This window comes from Lissotriton helveticus, chromosome 2_2, assembly GCF_964261635.1.
Source record: "Lissotriton helveticus chromosome 2_2, aLisHel1.1, whole genome shotgun sequence".
Taxonomy (NCBI): domain Eukaryota; kingdom Metazoa; phylum Chordata; class Amphibia; order Caudata; family Salamandridae; genus Lissotriton; species Lissotriton helveticus.
The window spans coordinates 316530344-316543975 of record NC_136060.1 but is presented as its reverse complement, the minus strand read 5'-3'; positions in this window follow the sequence as shown (position 1 = coordinate 316543975).

Here is a 13632-nt window from a genome sequence, read left to right as displayed (position 1 = left end):
CCAAACAAAGGGTTGCATACCCCTCTCTAGTTAGACTTGAGATAAAGCTGGGAGGGAGGACCTCTGTGAACTTCAAAACCTTTCTTTGAAGTCACCCCACTTTAAGGGCACCACTGGGTATAAGGATTAGACTTCTGACCCTACCACTTCAGTACACTACTGGACCTGTGAATAACTCTGCCAGGAGGAAGGCTGCAATGCTGCTTCAAGGACTGCCACTCTGCTGGGCTGCTGCTCTGGAAGAACTGCTTTTCTGATGTGGTGCCCTGCTGCCTGCTTTCCTCTGCCCTGATGGAGGAAGGACTGCATCCATCTCAACTGAGCTTCCCAAAGGCATGTTAGCTTGACCCCTGCTTTAAGTCTCAAGGACAGCAAAGACTTCTCATCAATCTGAAATAGCACCTGGACTTTGGTTGCTGCAAGTCTTGCGCTGCCAAGTGGGGGCAATCTAGTGCTGGGCACTTGGAAGTAGGTATAAAGTGTGGCAACTGCCAAAATCCATGCATCTCCTTTGATGCTGAATCATTGCCGTTGGTTCCCAGACTGCAGGCATTGCATCGCCAACTGTGTGGTGCATCAGCTACAGTTTCCGATGCAAATCTGAATTTGGGTAGTTTGGCACCCTGGGATCGCCTTCAATCCAGTGGTTTGATGACAAAGCGTCCCCTCTTTGCTACCCACATCCCAACTCTGTTGACGATGCATCAAAGGTACTTTTGAGCGGGCCAAGGCTGTACTCTGTATCCGACCTGTGCTCCATTGTGTTTGACCTGAACATTTGGATTTACTTTGGTCTAGCACGACCAGATGGCCCAGTTGGCAATTTAAGTTTTGAGCACCAAATTTTCATTCATTCTTTAAAATTTCAGAACTCTGATTATGCTTAACGGATTTATGTTATTTTGGTCTTGATTTGTTCATAAAAATATAAGCTATTTATCTAAACGGGTGTGGAGTCTTTTTGTAGGGTTTTCACTGTGTTACTGTTTGAAGTGTTGCACAACTCCTTAACACATGGCCTCTCAAGTTAAGCCTACCTGCTCTGTGCCAAGATACTTGAGGGTGAGCACAGGTTCATTTATGATGTGTATCTGATGTACCCTGGCTAGGATTGTGGTTCCTGCTTGGACAAGGTGCATACCTCTGCCAACCACAAACCCAATTTTTAACACACAACAAATGGTGTTGAACCAATGTCTAGAAGGAGGCAGTTTCTGTGTCTTAGATAAAATAGATCTATTGTTAAAACTGCTGTGAAAACAGGTGGACTAGCAAGTAGGATTTGCTGTGCAGTATTCACAAACCTCTCGTCTGAGTATCAGCATGTAAATTATAAACTTTCAGAAGGGGTCTTATCTGTCGCCACAAAAAAAAGACACCTACTTTGGCACTAGGAAAGGGAGTATGCCTTCAAGTATGTGGACAACCATCATTTTGATAATTTGCACTCTACCTCATAAAGAAAACTTGAGTTGTGACTGACTCTTACAGCCTAGAGTGGTTTTCATAAAGAGAGAATTTAGATTGTCTTCAGTCATATTTGAAAGGCCTCTATTGATGAAAATGCCTTGGTATTTATTATTTTTTGATACTCAGAACTCCTTCATTCCAGCTAACGATGTTTTTGTTTGGTTTTGGGTATGGGCAGAACATCATACTTTTACCACTTTGTAACCTGAAACTTTTGAAAATGTTGGTATCGGTGAAGAGAGTTTGGGAATAATGGTGGTGGCATCTGTTATGGTAAGGAGTATACTGTCCTCCTTAATGAGACTTTTAGGATCTCCCACAGAGATGTGACGGCTCTTGTACCTTGCCTGTTTGCCACTGCAAATGCTCAAGTGTTTGGAGCAACAGGAAGGGAGAGAGTGTCTGGCCCTCCTCTTGATGGCAAACATGTACCCCCACAATTGTGTCTTGGTTTCATGTTCGTATAGCACTAACATAATTTGAGAATAAAATATTGTTCCGAGCCTTTTCCAAACTCCTGTACAAAGAATACCATTACACTTGAATCAAGGTCTTCTCCTCATTGAGCGATAGGGTAATGACTTCCTCCAATCACTATCTTGGAAGCTAAAGTAGATGGGAGAGTGAGTAGTCGTTCCTTACCCTAATAGTAACCCCACCTGGGTTTCATGAAGGAGGATAGAGATCACATTTCTAACTCTGTGGGCTAGGGTTTTAGCGAAAATGTTAATGCTCACTTTGATAAACAAATGGGCTGCAAAGTCTTCATATTGGGAGGGGTTCTGGGGCATGTCGTGTTCACTCTGCATGCACTAATACATGTTTGCATATGGTTGTACACCAGCGATGCTTTATATTTTTTGTTATCCTCCCCTCATCTCATTAACTTGTATTCATGTAGTCAACCCAGTGAGTTATCTCATTTACACTATGCACCACCCACCTAATCATGATGCCACATTGTTTAGTCAAGCACCCCTGGGCATGTATTTGCTATTTAGTGTGCTCTGCTACCACTAGGATGGTATTAAATATACATGAATACCCCAAAGAAGGAATAAAGTCAGGTTTGAATACTCACTATATTATACATATCCGCACTACAACTTGAAGTGTTTCACCCAGATACCTTGTCTAATTTTTAAGGAGCTGACATATCCGGGTGAAACAAAGGAGGAAGCGTATGATAATGGACACAAAAATATTGATCCTTGCATGGTATCCCCCAAAGTAATGAAATAGGGAGTATTTCTGACCCCCCCCCCCCCACCCAAGTCACTAATGGCTCGAATAAGAGAAACTCGGGTGATATCTGGTTATATTACTGCCCACTGAGAGTACCTCATTAATTGTCACTATTCTACCATTGCCTCTTGTGGAATGATTGAATATTGTTTACTGCAAAATATTCAGTTTGTTTTATGTGCCAGCAATCATTGAGCTCTCAACACCCCCACATGTTTTTATAACTATACCTCATAATGAAAACGTAGGGATAAAGTGCAATTTGTGAAACTAAATTACAGACATAGGGGGCCATTAGGATGGCGGGCGGGCTTTGCCCGCCCGCCACCCTATCAGGAAACGGGACCGCCCGCCTCACGGGCGGGGGTCCCGAAATGTGCATTAGGATGCGCCCGCCACACAGGCGGGCGCATCCTGTATTTTTGCCATTGCGGCGGGCGGAGCAGTAATCTCCGCCCGCCGCCTTGTGAAACGTGCACGTTGTGCATTTCAAAGTGCAACATGACAGGCACCGCGCGGTGCCTGCCATGTTGCACTTTGAAATGCGGGGGGGGTACCATAGGTACCCCCCATGTGCACCCCCCACCACCACGGAGTCCCTGGGGGCCCGCAACGGGCCCCTGCAGGGGGACTCCGCATGCCTTTCCGTGGCAGCATTGCCGCCACGGAAAGGCGTGCCAGAATGCGCATTCTAATATGGCTGGCGGTGTCTAACAGACACCGCCACCATATTAAACATATTCCGCCCCGGCCGCAAGGCCACCGGGGCGGAAAACAGGCGGGCGGTGATTATCACCGCTGCGGTCCCCCCCCGCCATCCTAATATGGCGGGGGGGAATTTGGCAATGGATGTCGGGCGGATTGCCTCCGCCAGGCCGGCGGTGGCTACCGCCAGCCTGGCGGAGGCAATCCGCCCGACATCATAATGGACCCCATAGTATACAACACTTATAATTAAAGGGTCCCTGTAATAAGTAATTTCGAAACAGAACAATAATTTGGCTAAACTGAAGGGCCCCAATCCTTAGTTCAACGTTGATAGTACTGCATAAGCAGTAAGGAGGTAACACTCAAAGAAAATTATTTGATGTATCTATATATATTCATCACAGAGGTAGCAATAGCAACTCTATAATTATGGTTGGGTCAGAGTTTTTATTTAAAACCTTTTTTTTGTTTTTTTAATTACTTTGGAGCTTTTCACGAATGTGCATGAAACTGTTCACACAAAAGTACAATAGCTTTGGGTCTTTCACTGCAGGTTTTGTGCAGATCCGTTAAGCAGTGGCCAAAACATATGCCTCCAAAAGTGACTTTATCTATTTTAACTACCACAGGAATACGTGATCCTCAATGGAGTAATAATGGCTGAACTGAATTACACGAAACATGGCATGAAATAAGAACTTTACTCAAGGAAGTGACACCTGGTTTGGTATAAATCCATGTATTAAATCAAAAGAGGGAGAAGGAAGAGTTTGTGATCCATTCAGCTTCCTTGTTCATTATCAAAAAATCAAAGTGGGGAAGGATCACTTGTCCTGAATAACCAGGGTTTTTTTGTTCTTCGCTCTGATACCGATAAAAAAATCCTCATTCACATACTAAGACTCGAATGGCGGTATATCTTGGTTCTCAGCCTTTCTTGTTTTTTAGCTACGAGACAGCATCATCATTGGGTTAATTCTTATGCTTCCTCCACTCAGAGGTGAACCACTGGTTAGTACAGTAGTGATTAGTGATGAAAAAAAGTGAGTGAGAAAAGTTCTTGATAAAAAAGCTTGGATAACCAAATAAAATGAAATGTTATTAGGTCTGGTGTCAGGCTTGTTAAAAAAGTTGTTTTGTGCATAGGAAGGGAAGTTATGGGGCTTCCGCACTGTTTATAGTCCATAAATAGGTCAACATGTTTCAGCCTTTGTCTGCCCTGGGTGGGGGGTCAAGTAGGCTTTCTTCAGGTCCTAAAAACTGATAGTGAAGATAAAGGATCACCGATTTGTTCTTAAGGTGGGTCTAGGTATATTATCCTTACCTATATCAAGGTCTTCAAGTAACTGTAAGTAGAAGAGGAAACATGACAAACAGACAGACATAGATAGCGGCAGTTAGTGCTTTAACTCATGATGGTTGCTGTTTTAGTACCATTTAGCTGGCGCGTGTAATGTCGTTAAATGAGAGAGTTATCAGCCGCGGGTAAATCCGTTTAATGAGAGAGTTGAGTGACAGCGAGTAGGAGAGGCTGCAGTAATTGTACCCGCAGACACTCTAATTTGTGTTTTCCCCCGCTTGAGGCCCAGATGCAGGCCTGTTTGTTGTTAGCAGGCGCCTGTTCCCCCGCTTGAAGCCCAGCTGCAGCCCTGGTTGATGTTATCAGGCGCGTGTAATTAGTGTACTGATCCGCCGCCTGAGCCCGGCTAGAGCCCTGGTTGATGGTAGCGGGCGTGTGTAATTTCGTTGAATGAGAGAGTTCCGTAACAGCGCGTAGGAGAGGCTGCAGTAACGTTACTTACCAGGCCTCCAGGGGAACGCGTTTGTCACGCCCCCAGCACACGGCCACAGCAAACGATCTTCTGATGAATGTACGACCCGCATGGCATGAAGGGCGGAACTTAGCACATGCCCCCAGTGTTTCTCAAGCCCCCAGCGTGCCCCTTGATGCGGCGCAATAGCGTTCACATGGCATAAAGGCCGGACACACGCCCCCAGCGTTTCTCACGCCCCCAGCGTGCCCCTTTGTATGTATTTGTAGTTGAATTTATAGGGCGCGCAGCTACCCACAAGGGGTCTCTCGGCGCCAGTAGAAAAGTGCTTACAAATCACAGTTATTATTGAGGGAAGAGCCAGGTTTTAAGGTCGCTGCGGAATTTCAACAAAGATGGTTCGAGTTTCAATGTCACCGGAAGAGAGTTCCACAGCCTAGGGGCAATGCAAGAGAAGGAGCATCCACCCGTTCTCGTCAGTTTGAAACGCGGAATCAGGAAGTTACCTTGGGATGAGGATCTGAGAAGGCGAGATGGGGAGTATTGTTGGACAAGATACTGTAAGTAGGTTGGAGCCGACCCATGTTTGATCTTATGCATAAAGCAAAGAGCTTTACATTTGAAAATGCAGAGCCAGTGAAGGTCCTTAAGAAAGGGGGAGATAGAAGATTTCCACGGGACCTTACAAAGGAGGCGGGCAGCCGAATTCTGGACAAGCTGAAGTCTCCTCTGAATCTCCAAGGTGACTCCCAGATAAAGCACATTGCCGTAGTCCAGGCGAGAAGTAATCAGAGCCTGGACCACCGAACGCCTCGTCGAGACTGGGAGCATCCATAAGATCTTCCGGAGCCACCTCAGGATGGAAAAGCAGGTGGCTTCCACCTTGACCACTTGGTGACGCTTGGAGAGTGAATCATCCAGAACAAAGCCAAGGTTGCGGACCTGCGTCACTGGAAGGGGTGGAGGACCCATTTCTGATGGCCAATGTGCGGGGCTCCAGAGGTGCTTGTGCTTGCCCAGAATGACCACCTCCGTCTTATCTCCGTTCAGTTTCAGGAGGTTTGCCTGCATCCACTCTGCCACTCGGCTAAGTCCTAGTTTAAGAACAGATGGATTATTCGCTTCGGCCGAGGTGAGGGAGAAGTGAATCTGGGTATCGTCTGCGTATGAGTAAAGGGAGAGACCTGCGTCTTCCACGATGGTTGCTAGGGGCCTCACGTAGATATTAAAGAGCATAGGCCCCTTGATGCTGCACAGCCACGTAATTGGCGCTTGTATGTACGACTCACATGGCAGGAAGGGCGGACACACGCCCCCAGCGGTTGTCACGCCCCCAGCACACGCCCACAGCCCACGATGTGATGGCCGTACCACACACCCCCAGCGTTAGTCACGCCCACAGCCCACGCACACAGCACAATGCAGACACGCCCACAAGGGACTACTTTTCTGGCACTGTTCTTTTACCTTTTAAATGTATAGAGGAGTTGGCCTAACGGCTAAGGCGCTCGACCTCTAAACTGGGGATCTGGGTTCGAGTCTTGGTAACAATGCCAAACATCCTGTGATTCTGGGCAAATCACTTAATCTCCCCGTGCCTAACAAAAATGAATGTGTGTCCTCATGTAACGTAACTGGTGCTATGTAAGCGATTAACGATACCTGATTCAGTTCGGGTCAAGTTCGCACTATATAAAACTCTGCAAAAAAAATAAAATATGGTGGCCGTCTGCATAGCCTATGTCCTTTTTCTGCAACTGCCCTTTCCAACGCTGTATTGGGTGTTGTGATTGGTGCTGTGGTTACTGAGATTACCCGCCTCAAATGTTTGGGCTCTCTCTTTATAATATTAGTATGGATATATATATATATCAAGCAAAAAGGTACATATAGATGCATTATGCTAACATAATATAGGTCTGATACTCCTTATGTATGGGAAATATATTTTTTATCCCTCAGAACGGCCCTTTTAGCATCATGTAGCTAACTAAAACAGCTCAATCTTCAAATATTCCCTCATCAATCTGCATTAAATCTTTGAGCTCCTGCTGAACTAACTGAGCCTTTACTTTTGCTGGGGATGGACCGGCCAAGGAGGAGGTGAGTTTAGTTGCTAAATAGGAGCAGCATGCAGGTCCACATTGTACACAAAGGCAACACATGAATATGATACCGGCTATACCTGCCAGCACTATCAAAATGTTCCATCCCCATGTAGACAACAGACCCTAGAACCAATCAGAGAGGGACCATGTACCAGTCTCTACATGTATTCCGGAAACCCAACGATGTAGCTTCTGGATAGCCAAATGAACGGTGGGGGCGAAGTCAGGGATATAAACACAGCAGCAACTGCCGTTCACACGGCATGCTCCTCCTCGATCTGCCAAGATAACGTCTAAAAGCATATGATTTTGAAGCGAAACGAGTCAATATTCCTGCAGCAGTGTTAGTTACCCCTTCAACTACTCTGGACAAACGGCGTACCTCTTTGCTGGTAATTATAGGCCCCTAGATGGGAAACACTCCTTTTACAATGTTGGTAAAATGCTGTTTGGGAGTATCTGTCTTATCTATATCGGTAGTATCTATCACTCTTATTTCTCTTAACAGACATACTTCGTTTATCTAAACGGTGATACTTGTGATATTCGGACAGGGCAATATTGACTGGAGGGTACAGGAAGGACAGGTAACAACGTCCAGCCCAACCGCGTGGAAGTCAAGTATAGGCATTTTCTCCACAGATAAAATATACATTAGGAAGGGTTAACAATGGAGGGCTGCTAAAAGTATGCAACCGGTAAGTGTAATTACATTTGCTTTCTCCTACTGATAGGTACCCTACTCAGAGGTACTGTTTAGTATAGGCACTGGAATAGCCCTATCTTCAGTAACATTACGGTCTTGAAAATTTCGAAAATACTGAGTGAAATTGAACTCAACAAAATACAAAATCTAATTTTTCAACCAAGTGGTATTTTCATGCTTGGTACACATATTCATACATGCATTCGGATCTAAGGTTCCCTCTCCATTATTCCCATCGGGGTCAAATCCTTGATGAACCTCATTATATGCTAAAATCATTTCATAATCTTTTTCCGAAAACCTTTTAGTGTCCACAGTATAATGCATATACATCATTGTAAGTAATTTAAACCAAGCCGCACAACCCCACAGATTAGACAAGAGTAGGGATATGAATAAGCCGTGCTTATGCATAACAGATGGCAAAAGGCCACAAACCCAACAATTTGTAGTATTGGTGGCACTGTGTGTTTGATGAATACGTGCCAAAGACCAGCCCGTCTGCGCCCGTCAGCGTCCCGTCAGCGGCCAGCGTCAGCCATGCTGCTCTAAAGTCCCCAATTCACGCGCCAACAATCAGCTACAATGGAGCTTTTCTCAGAGCACTGGATTGTCCGGCTCGCTGTCACCGCCAGACTTGGGATGTGTCGCTGCCTCCTCTGGCCCCCTGTATTGACCGTGGCTTTCGTTTGAAGGGTGAGCGGGCTCCTTTAGCTCAGAGGGCCAAGGATGTTCATATCAGGGCTGCTTTGATTAATGTCCGCTCCCTTAGGAAACACTACGTCGATGTTCATGATCTTCTGGAGGACAACCTTTTAGATCTGTTGTTCCTCACAGAGACATGGCTTGATGCCTCTTCCGCCCCTATAGTTTCCTTTGCCATCCCCCTAGGCTGTAAGATTCTTAGAGCCTACCGTCTGGGAGGCAGAGGTGGCGGCGTGGCCGTTGTTTTTAAAGATAAATGGGAAATTTGCCTTGGGGATTCATCCCCCTGGGCCAATTGTGAGGTGCTTGACTTTAGTGTGCGCCTTTCAGCGCACTTTACTCTGGGGGTCTCTTTAATCTATAGGCCTCCTGGCCCCGCAGGCTCCTTTCTTCTGAGCTGCGGGGACGCCATTGCCTCCAGGGCAGTTAGGTTCCCGCACTACTTGGTTTTGGGAGATCTTAATATACATTGGACTGTCCTGACACTAGGGAAGCGGCTGACCTGTTGGATATTCTCCATCTGGCTCAACTTGTCCAACACGTCCACCTTCCTACTCATCAGGCGGGCCATCTTCTAGATCCTATCAGCTCTAATTTTTCTCTTTCTTTCGGCGAACCCTGCCCTGGGTCCTGGTCAGATCACTTTCTTTCCCATTTGTATTGGGCACTTCCTAGTGCTGCTCCACGGGCCCAACCCTCCCTGAAACCGGTTTCAGGCAGGGCTGACCCTCTGGAATTCAAACTGGCCCTTGATCTGGAGGAGCGGTTGTCAGGGTTCACCACGTGGGTTACCAAGGCGGTTGCTTCTGCAACCTCTTCTCGGCCCTTTAGACCGCCCAGAGACTCCCCGTCTAAACCCTGGTTCAATGCGGATCTCAAAGGTGCCAAGCATGATTGCAAGGTTCTGGAGCGCGCCTGGCGCCAGAGCGGCTACTCTCCTACGGCTAAGAGGAATCTAAGAGCTTCACAAAAAATCTATTATGAGGCTATCTCTGTGGCCAAAGGACAATTCTTTGCTGCTCGCATTGATTCCGCTAGGAATAATGGCAAAAAATGTTTCTCAATAGTGCAGAATTTTACATCTCCCTGGGCCCAGGCGAGTGTTATTCCCTCTTCTCCCGCCTGGTGTGACACCCTTTCCCGCTGCTTTAGCGAGAAAATTCAGGCCATTCAATCCTCCTTCGCTCCTGGCAACGGTTGTTGCATGGTACCTCTGGCTGCTCTACCGACACCCCTGCCTGCCCCTTCACAGCTTTCAGAGCAGCTGCTCCTCTGGAATTTCTTAAAATTCTCCGGGGGCTTAAGTCTGGCTCTCCCTCCGACCCCTGCCCAGCGAGGCTTCTGGCGGCAGTGGCAGAGAGCATCAACACCGAGGTGAATAACATTGTCAACCTGTCCCTTCAAACTGCTGTGGTCCCTTTGAGGTGGAAGCAGGCGAAGATACTGCCTCTTCTTAAGAAAGCCTCTTTGGATCCTCTTACTCCAGAGAACTACCGTCCCATCTCCCTCCTCCCTGCCATTGCGAAGGTCTGCGAGAAAGTTGTTAACAACCAAATCACAGAGTTAGTGGAGACAGAGGGACACCTGCACCCAGCTCAATCAGGGTTTCGTGTCTCCCATAGCACTGAGACTGTCTTAGTGGAGGTGGTCGAGGCCATTCGGGAGTGTCTGGACGCGGGCGGGAGGGTGGCATTGATTTTGCTTGATCTCTCTGCCTCGTTCGACACAGTCCCCCATGCTCTTCTTTTGGCCCGACTGGCTGAGGTTGGGGTATCAGGAGCGGCCTGGGGCTGGCTTAGGTCCTTCCTGGTAGAACGCGCCGAGCAGATCTGGCTTCCCCTTTATCCTCCTCTCCCCAGCCGGTCACCACTGGATTTCCTCAGGGCTCCTCCCTTAGCCCGCTCCTCTTTAACATTTATGTTACGCCTCTCTTATATCTGGCAGAGAAGCTGGGGGCTAAGGTGATGGACTATGCTGATGACACACAACTGCTGTTCACCTGGGATAAGACCTCCAGCTCTGTGTCAGCAGCTCAACAGTGTCTGGTCGCCATTTTTAAATGGTTGAACGAAGCTCAGCTGAAGTGTAACCAACAAAAATCTGAAATCCTGCTGTTTGGCAGGTTTCCCACTGACTTCCGTGAGCAGCTGTGGCCCCCTGACTCCCAGCTCCCCCTGGGCCCAGGACAGCCTGCTAAAAACCTGGGAGTATGGTTCGATGAGAGTCTTTCTTTCTCCGCTCACATTAAAAAACTGGCGGGCTGCTGCTTCGGTCTTCTTAAGTCTCTGCGGTCCTTTTTCCCGCTGCTCCCTTAAGCGGCCAGAGAAACTGTCACCTGCGCTCTTATCCTTTCCCGCCTGGATTACGCAAATGCACTCTTTGTTGGTTCCCCCGGCTATCTGCTTAAAAAGCATCAGGTAATCCAGAACACGGCTGCAAGACTGCTATTGGGTATCCCGGCATGGAATAGCGTGTCCTCTCTTCTTCGTTCTCCACTGGCTTCCTGTGGCTGACAGAGTCAGGTTCAAATCTTTAATGCTGGCCCACCGTGCTCTCCATTGCCTTGGGCCCCTCTATCTTCAGAAGCGGTTTTCCTCTTACTCACCGGCTCGTGCCCTGCGTTCTGCGACCCAATGCCTTGCCTGGGTGCCTCGCTTTAGGCTTCAGAGGATGGGTGGCAGCTCCCTCTCGTTGAAGGCCAGTGCTGCCTGGAATGCCCTCCCCCTTTCCCTGAGGTCCATCCAAAACCCTGCCATCTTTAAAAAGAACCTTAAGACTCACCTCTTTGCTTGTTAATTGTTTGTCTTGGGACGCCCCAAACATTAGCATGGCACCCAAAAATTACCTCATACGGAGATAAGCCAGAACGTGAATGTGGGGTAACCCGTATTGACATTAATGCCAGTGGCAGAGCATCTGGCCACTTCAATCCGGTACATTCTTGAATTTTTGCTAATTTGAGCTTCAGTATTCCATTTTACTTCTCAACTAACCCAGCGGACTGGGGGTGTCAAGCTGCATGGAATTTCTGTTTAATCTGTAGTCCATTACAAATGTGACTGATGAATTCTGCATCAAAGTGTCCCCATGTTATCACTCCAGATCACCCGAGGCAATCCATAGCGTGGGAAGTATTCTTTTACCAACGCCTTTGCTGTGGCCAAATCAGTATTTTCTTTGGTCGGGTAGACTTCCGCCCATTTACTGAAAGCGCAAACCATGACCAGCACATACTTCAAATTATTTAGGCGCTATAGCTGGATATAATCCATTTGGAGCACCTCAAAAGGCAAAGTTTCGATTCCGAACAGTCTCCCTGTCCCCAGGGTTATGTCATAAGCACACCATGCAATATTGCACCAAATGAGCAGCGCTCCTTGGAATATTGGGATTGTACCATACAGAATCTAATAATGCACAAATACCCTTTGCCCCAATATGAGCTGGTCCATGTGCCATTGTCACCAACGCATTCACTCATGCATTAGGCAACAACCACCACTGTTTTTCTGTCTGAACTGGGGTGGCGGAGTTTTGATTTGCTCAAGCGCTCCGTCCATCATCCCCTTTTGTATCGCTTTGTTCGCCCTAAGCTGGCAGGGTATTCTCGGACGTGAGTCCCTTGCTCACTTTGCCACTGGATTCAAGCTAGCCTGGCTGATGACGGCTGAAATGCCAGAAACCGGTCCCAGGATGCTTGTTTCCGGTCCAGGGAAGACATGGCTTTGGCAGTTCAGGCTGGACTGTTCCCATGAGGCACAGGGTCAGACTGATTTGCATAAGGCCATGTCTGAACTGGGGTGGCGGAGTGAGCTAAAGAATGGTGATGGATTAAACTTAGATCAGTTGAATGGGGGTGAGTGATTGATTTGCTCAAGCGCACCGTCCATCATCCCCTTTTGTATTGCTTTATTCGCCCTAAGTTGGTAGGGTATGCTCAGACGTGAGTCCCTTGCTCGCTTTGCCACTGGATTCAAGCTAGCTTGGCTGATGACGGCTGAAAGGCCAGAAAACGGTCCCAGGATGCTTGTTTCCGGTCCAGGGAAGACATGGCTTTGGCAGTTCAGGCTGGACTGTTCCCATGAGGCACAGGGTCATACTGGTTTGCATATGGCCATGTCTGAACTGGGGTGGCAGAGTGAGCAAAAGAATGGTGATGGATTAAACCCAGATCAGTTGACTGGGGGTGAGTGTTTGATTTGCTCAAGCGCTCCGTCCATCATCCCCTTTTGTATCGCTTTCTTCGCCCAAAGTTGGCAGGGTATGCTCAGACGTGAGTCCCTTGCTCACTTTGCCACTGGATTCAAGCTAGCCTGGCTGATGACGGCTGAAATGCCAGAAACTGGTCCGGGGATGCTTGTTTCCGGTCCAAGGAAGACATGGCTTTGGCAGATCGGGCTGGACTGTTCCCATGAGGCACAGAATCAGACTGATTTGCATATGGCCATGTCTGAACTGGGGTGGCGGAGTGAGCTAAAGAATGGTGATGATTAAACCCAGATCAGTTGACTGGGGGTGAGTGATTGATTTGCTCAAGCGCACCGTCCATCAGCCCCTTTTGTATCGCTTTGTTTGCCCTAAGTTGGCAGGGTATGCTCAGACGTGAGTCCCTTGCTCACTTTGCCATTGGATTCAAGCTAGCCTGGCTGATGACGGCTGAAATGCCAGAAACCGGTCCCATGATGCTTGTTTCCGGTCCAGGGAAGACATGGCTTTGGCAGTTTGGGCTGGACTGTTCCCATGAGGCACAGGGTCAGACTGATTTGCATATGGCCATGTCTGAACTGGGGTGGCGGAGTGAGCAAAAGAATGGTGATGGATTAAACCCAGATCAGTTGACTGGGGTGAGTGTTTGATTTGCTCAAGCGCTCCGTCCATCATCCCCTTTTGTATTGCTTTGTTCGCCCTAAGTTGGCAG